Here is an 8,282-nt window from a genome sequence, read left to right as displayed (position 1 = left end):
ATCCAATCTGCTACTCTCTTTCTCTTCAGTGGTGCATTTAAGCTTTTATATTTTTATATGCCTGTACATAGTATCGTTATTGCGTACTGTAGAGTCGGGACTGACCCACAGCTGACCCTCCAGTGAGTTTTCAGAGGTAGTTAATTGCACAGGAGATTCCCCATCCTTACTAAAGTTTAATTTGTCTTTCTTAGCTTTCTAGTAATGATCCTTATTTAGGGAAGGAGCTGCTCTACCTGCTCAGCCCGGAAGCAGGTGGTTGAAGTCTACCAGCGACTTTGAGGGGGAAGGAGTAACAGTCTGCTGTGCAGTTTGCAGCCTCTGCAAACCTGCTGGAGGGTCAGCTGAGTCAACACATAACATTCCCTCATTGACGGATGGAGTCTCTCTTTCATTGCTGGAGTTCATTCTGACTCACAGCTGACCCTCCAGCAGAATTACAAGGCTGTACGTTTCTTGGGAAGACACTGCCCATCGTTCTCCTGTGGAGCAGCGGATGGGTTCAAACCACTAGAGAAGTGTGGCCTTTGGATTCACAGTACAGCTCTCTAGGAACTGTGCCACAATATCTCCCTAATACATGGGGTATTCCTCTCATTTCTATGCTCATGTCAGCTGTGAACTACCCCATTTGGTTTTAAGTTGCCTGAGATCTTTTTTGAGAAGACTTTAAAAAGGCAACAAAATGTGCTTGACAGTTTCTCTTTATTTGTCCTTCCTTTCTCTAAAACCCCTACCCAGTTTCAACTCATAATACCTGTTTGTCAACTTTTCCTTTCTGAACCAAATGTCAGCCCCTGCTTTCCAATTACAATTTAACAGCAGCTCATCCACCCTTCTCTCTAAAGGTATTGTTCATTGAGATGGGGAAACCAAATAAGCCTATTTGGTTTGAAGAACACTGGCCTGAAAGGTTTCTCCATTGATACTGTGAATTGAACTGGAGTCCCTCACTCATTAAACATACATTTACTTGATGTCTATTATGAATCAGGTATTATGAGATAGAAATTAATAAGGCAGATATTCTTTCCTAAAAAGATTTCATTTTAGTGGAGGAAAAAGTCTAATAGCAAAGTAGCATAGAGAGATGCACAGGGTACTGTGGAAGCAGAGGCGGTGGCTATGTTAGGGAGTATTTCCCAGAGGAAATGATTAATGCCAAGAAAGGGACAGTATAGGGGCTGAGAGAAGCAGTAGGAATAGCCTGGGTTAAGGGTGCAAAGACAGAGCATTAGATTGAAAAGTGGCTGGAGTACTATGTAGGAGAATTGATAGGAAGTGAATCTAGAAAATGGAGATTAGAACAAACCCTGAATAACAGGCCAAGAAGTTGGCAGTCTGTCCGTCCAACTTGAGGGGAACTGTTGCTGAGCTTTAAGCAGGAAGTGACAAAGTCAGGTTTGCATCCTGTAAAGAACCACAGGCAAAGATTAGAAGACTACTGATTTATTTTAAGGAAAACAGGAGAGCATGTCAGAACTAGGGGCAGTGGTAATGCAGGTGTAAAAGAGTAGATTCAAGTAGAATTCCAGATAACCAGGTTTGGTTACTGGGCTGAAAGATAAGGGAGAGAGAGGGTTAAAAAATGATCCCAGGGTTTCTGATTACAGAACTGGCTACATGCTGGTGTTATTTCATTGAGATGGAGAATAACACACCTGGGAAATAATGTAAGGTGGGGTGACCAGTTTCCTGTAGAGATTTTAAGTTCCTTTGATATTTTAAATTAAGGCTAGACAAGAGGCTGTTAGGCACAAAGATCTGAAGCTTGGGAGAACCATCTATGGTGAATATGCAGAATTGATGACTGTGTGTGCCACCAAGTTGGTTCCGACTCCTAGCAACCCCTGTATACAACAGAACAAAACTACCATCCTCACAGTCTTTGCTATGTCTGAGCCTGCTGTGTCAGTCCACCCCACTGAAATATCTTTTTAGATGACCTCTACCAAATATGTGCTACTCCAGGGACTGGGTCCTCCTGATGACATGTCCAAATTATGTGATGAAGGTTTTGCTTCCTAGGAACGTTCTGACTTACGGATCTTGGAATTAGGCTGTAACAAACCACAGTGGATACCTTTAACAGGCAGACATTTATTCTCAGAGTATAGAAAGTTAGAAGTCCAGGTTCAGGATGTAAGTTCTAGGAGAAGGGCCTTGCTCTCTGTCAGTTGTGGAAGAATAGGACTAATTGTTTACTTCAGCATCTGTAGGCCCAGTGCTCCCTGGAGACCTCTGTATGTTCTGGCCTTCCCTGGAGTTTTGTTACACAGGAGCCCCAGCCCACAAAGACTCACTCCACTCCTCGAGATTGGTTCTGGGTGATAATAAGAGTCTGGATCTCCCTTCTCAGCTCACTTTCTTCCCTTTCAACCCCACTGAGATAAAAGGTATTACATGCCACACCCCTCATCCTATTAAGGCTATGTTGTGTTCTACCCTTATTTCTTCTCCAGATCCTGGGGATCATGTAGCTTCCACATTATATCAATATATGCAGTTAACTTGGCGGACACAATTCAACCCATGTCTGTATTTCTTCCAAGGCAGATTTATATGTTTTAGCAATATGTTTAATATCCATTGTTTAATACTCATTGTTAACCCTGTAATTTAAAGACATCAATCCTCCTTTGTTCTTTCTTCCGCACTGTGGAGCTTTTTTTGGCATGCATCTGAGGATAACGTCTTTGTCCTTACACTGATAACTTTACTTTCATTAACACTTCAAAGAGATCTTTTTTCCCCCTTATTGTGTATCGTGGAATCAGATCTGATTGGCACAGGAAGAGAGTGTCCCTCCTTTTCCAGCAGAGCATCTGGTGGATTCAAACTGCGCACCTTCGTCAAAGATATTTTTTGCAGCAGATTTGCTAATTGTTATACATTGCTTAATTTTTTGATTGTTCCTGCCAAGTAAAGTGAAATTCTTGTTAACTTGCATCTTGCTTACTTTATTCTGATTTTTGGGTTTTGTAATATTGAGGTCCAATCAGTTACTGAAAGCTGTAATCTCTGATCTTCATCAGCAAGTGCTTACAAGTGTTCTTCAGTTTCTCACTTTTAGCAAGCAAGGTTGTGTAATCTGCATTTCACAGGCTGTTCTGTTGATTGAGTATTTGTCCAGTCCTGATACAGTCTAGCTTCTCAAATTATTTACTCCAATAAAGAAAAGCACTACTGAATATTTACTCTTTGATAGTTAACTTACATTTCTGGCAGGATAATTTGCCACATTGTTAATTTCTGTCTTCTACTCCCTGCCAGAGGCGCCTATTGCTAGTGAGTAAATTTCAACTTGTAGTGACCCCTTCATCAGGTTTCCGAGGCTGTAAACCTCAGCGAGAGCACACTGACTACCTCATCTTTCTCCTGCAGAGCAGCTGGTGGGTTTAAACCAACCACCTTTTGGTTAGCATCCCAACACATAATGTACTATACCACCAGCAATTCTGTGTTTATTTTCTCAGGGGAATTTTAATAGTTTTTGTTTCCTGACCCCAAATTGAAGTTGTGAAATACCTTGCAAAGTTTAGCTGGATGTCCTGGAGATGGAGGAGGTGCTGACTGAAAGGAGGTGCTGCTCACGGCCAGCAGGTGGTCCTGAGACTTGAGAGAAGAGATACAAAAGCGGGTTCCAGGAGTGGCAGAGTCCTGCCTGGAAGTTCCCTAGGAGGTACCAAGACTTGGATGGGGAGAATTTATTTTAGGACTTAGGAGATCATTTAGCACCATTGTTCTGGGAAGTGCAGCAAAAGATATACTCTCTTGGCTTTTTTTTTTTTAATGGACTGTATAGCTTTGGACAGTGCACCTCGCATTAGCAAAGAAAAGTTCTTTACCGGGACTTTTTTCTTTCTTCTTTTTTACAGTATACCACATAAAGCGTGAAAATTCACCATTTAAGTTGGGACCAAATCGTAGCTTACCCTCTACTGCGTTTCTGGGGCTGAAATTTGAATAGGATGAGATTGCCCATCTTGCAGAGCCACTGGTAGATTTGAACTGCCAGAGAGACATGGCCTTTGGATTAGCAGCACGGCTTCCTAAGGACTAGACCACTAGATTTCCCCCAAAAGAGAAAAGACTCCCAATAAACGACTGACATTTTAGTGTCTTACCACTCTAATAAATGGGGAATTTAGGGTTAGATTTAGTATTTAGTTTAGAAAATTCCCTACTCCTTAGGATCATGAAACAAATTTTTATTCTTTGGGTTAACGGTACAATTTCCTGGGGACTATCCCACCAGAGTACCAAAGAAATTTATATTCTAACATAGTCCCCTTTAATCTCTATAGCTCTTTCAAGTCGGTATTTGTGCACTTTCACAGAAGGGGAAACAGGTACTCATTGCTGTTGAGTCAGAACCAACCCAGAGCTAACCTTCTACTTGGCTTTTAAGACTGTTAGTCACTTGGGAGGAGATCTGTCTTTCTCCTGAGGAGCCACTGGTGGACTTGAACCATCAGAGCGGTGTCATCTTTGAGTTAACAGCCCAACTCCCTATGAACTAGGCCATTAGGCCTAGAGAGAGAAGGTGTTGTATTGTGAGGAATCATTTGAATATAAGTAAGAGAAAAGAAAACCCAACAAGCTTAATGTAGTCAGAATTTAATTTCTCTTTCTTCACACTCTGCCTTCTGTTCCGATCTCCTCTTGAGTTTTTATGTGTGACAGCAGGAATCCCTGGGCGGTACAAATAGTTTAGTTGATGCATTTGGCAGCTAACCAAAAAAGTGGAAGTTTGAGTACACTAGACGTGCTTTGGAAGAAAGACCTGACATTATCTCCTTATGCCTTATGCATTCCAGTCTGATCATATATGCACTCCTGCACTACTGATTGTGGCAGAATGAACTGGCCTGAGTTACATACACACGCCTGCAGTAAGAATGTTAGGGAAAGACCACCCCGCCTGTGAATAGACTTGAATCAGAAGTGAAGTTGTGATAGTTCCCCAGAGGACAGAAAAATACTATTTCCAGAAAGGACATGAATGCTGAATATCAAAACAGATGTCCATTATAGCTGTCATTCACCCTTCCATGTTGTTTCTGACTCAAAGCCATACCATTTAGATGCTTAGGTTTGAGAGTGGATTAGTTTCTCTAAAGACTGGGGAAGGGGCTATAGGGAATCAGGAAAAGGAATCTCTGGGCCCAAATATCCCTGTAGGTAGACTACTAAATAACTTCAAGTCTGAATTCATAGGCACTATGATCTCTGAGCCCCTTACCTCTGTTTCAGTCTTTTTTTTTTGTCACATCTAAAGTCTATAATTCTGAAATAATGGTCTGGCATTATTAATGGTGAGACCCTCTGACTTCAACTTCCAGACCTGCACTCAAGATGCCAACTCTTCAACCTTGTCAGAACTTACAGTCCTTTGATTCTTCCCCTTTCTTCCATGGGTAGCCTCTCATCTTCATTTCTACCTACTCCATGGTAAACTTCATAGTCCTAAAGACCCTTACACACTCTTGACAAAATACCAGCTCTCTGCCTCTGGCAAATCTGTGCTCTAGGAAGAGTTTTAGTTCTGTTGGATGGAGTCATACATAGGAGCATGTCAGTGCCACTATAAACTCATGGTATACAACTAATGGTTAGCTCCAACATAACCTGAAAATAATTTACTTATGTGTTCCAGTTATTTATCATGGTTGCTGTTGTTAAGGGCTGTCAAGTTGAGGACAACTCATAGCAATCCTATGAATAACAAATATGAACCCCATACTATCTTGTGCCATTCTCACAAATTATGACACACTTGAGTCCATTGCTGCAATCACAATGTCACTCTACCTGGTTGAGGATCTTCCTCTCTTTCAGCATCCCTCCACCTTCCCAAACATATCTCTTCAGTGACTAGCCTCTCCTAGCAACATGCCCAAAGTATGTGAGTTATTATTTATTGTTTGCTATATGTAGGCAATATTCTAAGGACTTGAAATACTTGGATATTTAAATAAATTTCCCTGCTTTTTAATTTTTTTTAAATTTTATTTTATCATTTTTACGTGTACTGTCAAATCAGATCTGACTGGTACAGGAGGAGATTGCCCCCTCCTTTTCCAGCAGAGCATCTGGTGGCTTTGAACTGTGTACCTCTGGGATTGCAGTGCAGCGTCTTGCCACTAGGCCACTAGAGCTCCCTAAATTTCCCTGCTTTTTATTTCCTTAGTCAAGTTTCTTCTACCCTACTCAAAGCTAATTCAGACTTCCTCCATTTTTCTCAAACTCCTACCTCTCCCAAACCCTGCAGGTATGCTATATTTTCACTCCACAGTGGAACCAGAGCTACTGTTGTTGAGTGCTTGCTGACTTGACTATACAGCTCGTTATCATCCCCTGAACACCAGATCTGAACTTTGTCCTATCCTAAGCCATCTTCATGATCTCTGGTACACAGAAGCCCCGCATTAGTCAGTGTCAATCCATCTCGTCTAGGATCTTCCTGTCTTTCTCTGACCCTCACCTTTTCCCAGCATGACAGGTTTTTTCAAGGACAGGTCTCTAATGACAACATGCTGAAGGTACGTGAGACCAGCCTTGGTTGTCTCTAAGGAGCGTACTGGTTACATTTCCTCCAAGGTGGACTTTGTTTCTTCTTTTGGCAGTCTATGGCATATTCAATACCCTTCTCTAACAGCACAATTCAAAGGCATCAATTCTTCTGTCATTGTCTAACTTTCAGATGCATGAGAAGCAATTGAAAAGGCCATGACTTTTTATTAGTTTTTATACAGTTATCCTTGCTTTTTAGCATTTTGAAAAGATGCTAGCTAGACAGCAAATTTTCCCAAAGCAACACCTTTTTGTTTTTATTTCTTGATTGTTGTTACTATGTTTGTTGATTGTGGATTCAAGTAAGATGAAATAATTGACAACTTTTTTAAATGGGACAAATATTCCTCTCTTTCAGTTAGCTGGCTAGGTAGCGAGCTTCTGACTTTCTTGGCATAGCCTAGTAAGCATGTTGCCTAGGGCTGCATCTTTTTGTCAAAACATTGGTACACCATCAATTCCTGGTGCCTTAATTTTTTCCATTAAATCATTAGATGGGAATTTTTCATCCTGAAAAACTTCTACATGCCAACCCCCCTCCTTTCTTTCGTTCCTGTTACAGTGAAAGAAATGTCTCTGGAATGTCTTCCTTGATGCTACCAGATTAAGATAGATGTCCTTCTTCCTCCATCACAGCACTTTCCTCACTGGGTTGTAACTTGTAACATGTTCTAAGGACAGGGCCTGCTCCTGTGGTGGGGCCCAAGTGTAGCCTTCATGCTACCTCGTGGAGCTCTTGTATTTTGGGCATCATCTTCAGATCGAAGTTGGCTTCCTTTCCTCTAGTCAAGAGTTGAGGATTTAAATTCACAATGGAAACTGAAAGGAGGCTCTTCTGATGCCTGTGGAACCTTCCTGCAACAGGGAAGAAAGCCACTACAACACAATTAAGGTAAACAACCCAGTTGAAAAATGGGCACAGGAAATGAACAGACACTTCACCAAAGAAGACATTCAGATGACCAAAAAGCACATGAAGAAATGTTCAAAATCCCCAGCTCTAAGAGAGATGCAAATCAAAACAGCTATGAGATAGTGTCTCACCTCAGTAAGAATAGCAAAATTTAACAGAATAACAAACAACAAAGGCTGGCGAGGTTGCAGAGAAACGGGAACCCTTATTCACTGTTGGTGGGAGTGTAAAATGGTGTAACCACTATGGAAGGCTGTATCGTGCTTCCTTAGAAAGTTGGAAATAGAAATACCATTTGACCCAGCAATTCCACTACTGGGAATATACCCTGAAGAAGCTAGAACTGCCACAAGCAGATAGAGGAACACTCATGTTTATTGCGGCTTTGTTTACAATGGTAAAAAGTTGGAAACAACCCAAGTGCCCATTAACAAATGAATGGATAGAGAAGCTGTGGTATATTCACACAATGGAATACTACGCTGATTTAAAAAACAAGGAAGTCATGCATTATTATTCAAAATGGGTGAGCCTGGAGGACCTTATGCTGAGTGAGATATCTCAGTCACAAAAGGACAAATACTGCATAGTGCCACTGTTGTAAAACAGGACTGACATCATGGTTGGGGGGAACCTAAGAGGAGATAAGTAACGTATATTGCATTGAAACAGATGAGAGAGAGAACTGTTTAGGAGGAATATATGATTAGGTATTATTGTCATGACAAGAGTCCAGAATGAAAGCTGCATAGCAGAGAGTACTGGGGTTGGGGGCATATTGTATAACAATGAA

The sequence above is a fragment of the Elephantulus edwardii genome, unplaced genomic scaffold (genome assembly GCF_000299155.1).
Source record: "Elephantulus edwardii isolate Elephantulus edwardi_28Jun2011 unplaced genomic scaffold, EleEdw1.0 scaffold00232, whole genome shotgun sequence".
Lineage (NCBI taxonomy): Eukaryota > Metazoa > Chordata > Mammalia > Macroscelidea > Macroscelididae > Elephantulus > Elephantulus edwardii.
Note: the sequence above shows the minus strand (reverse complement) of the source record.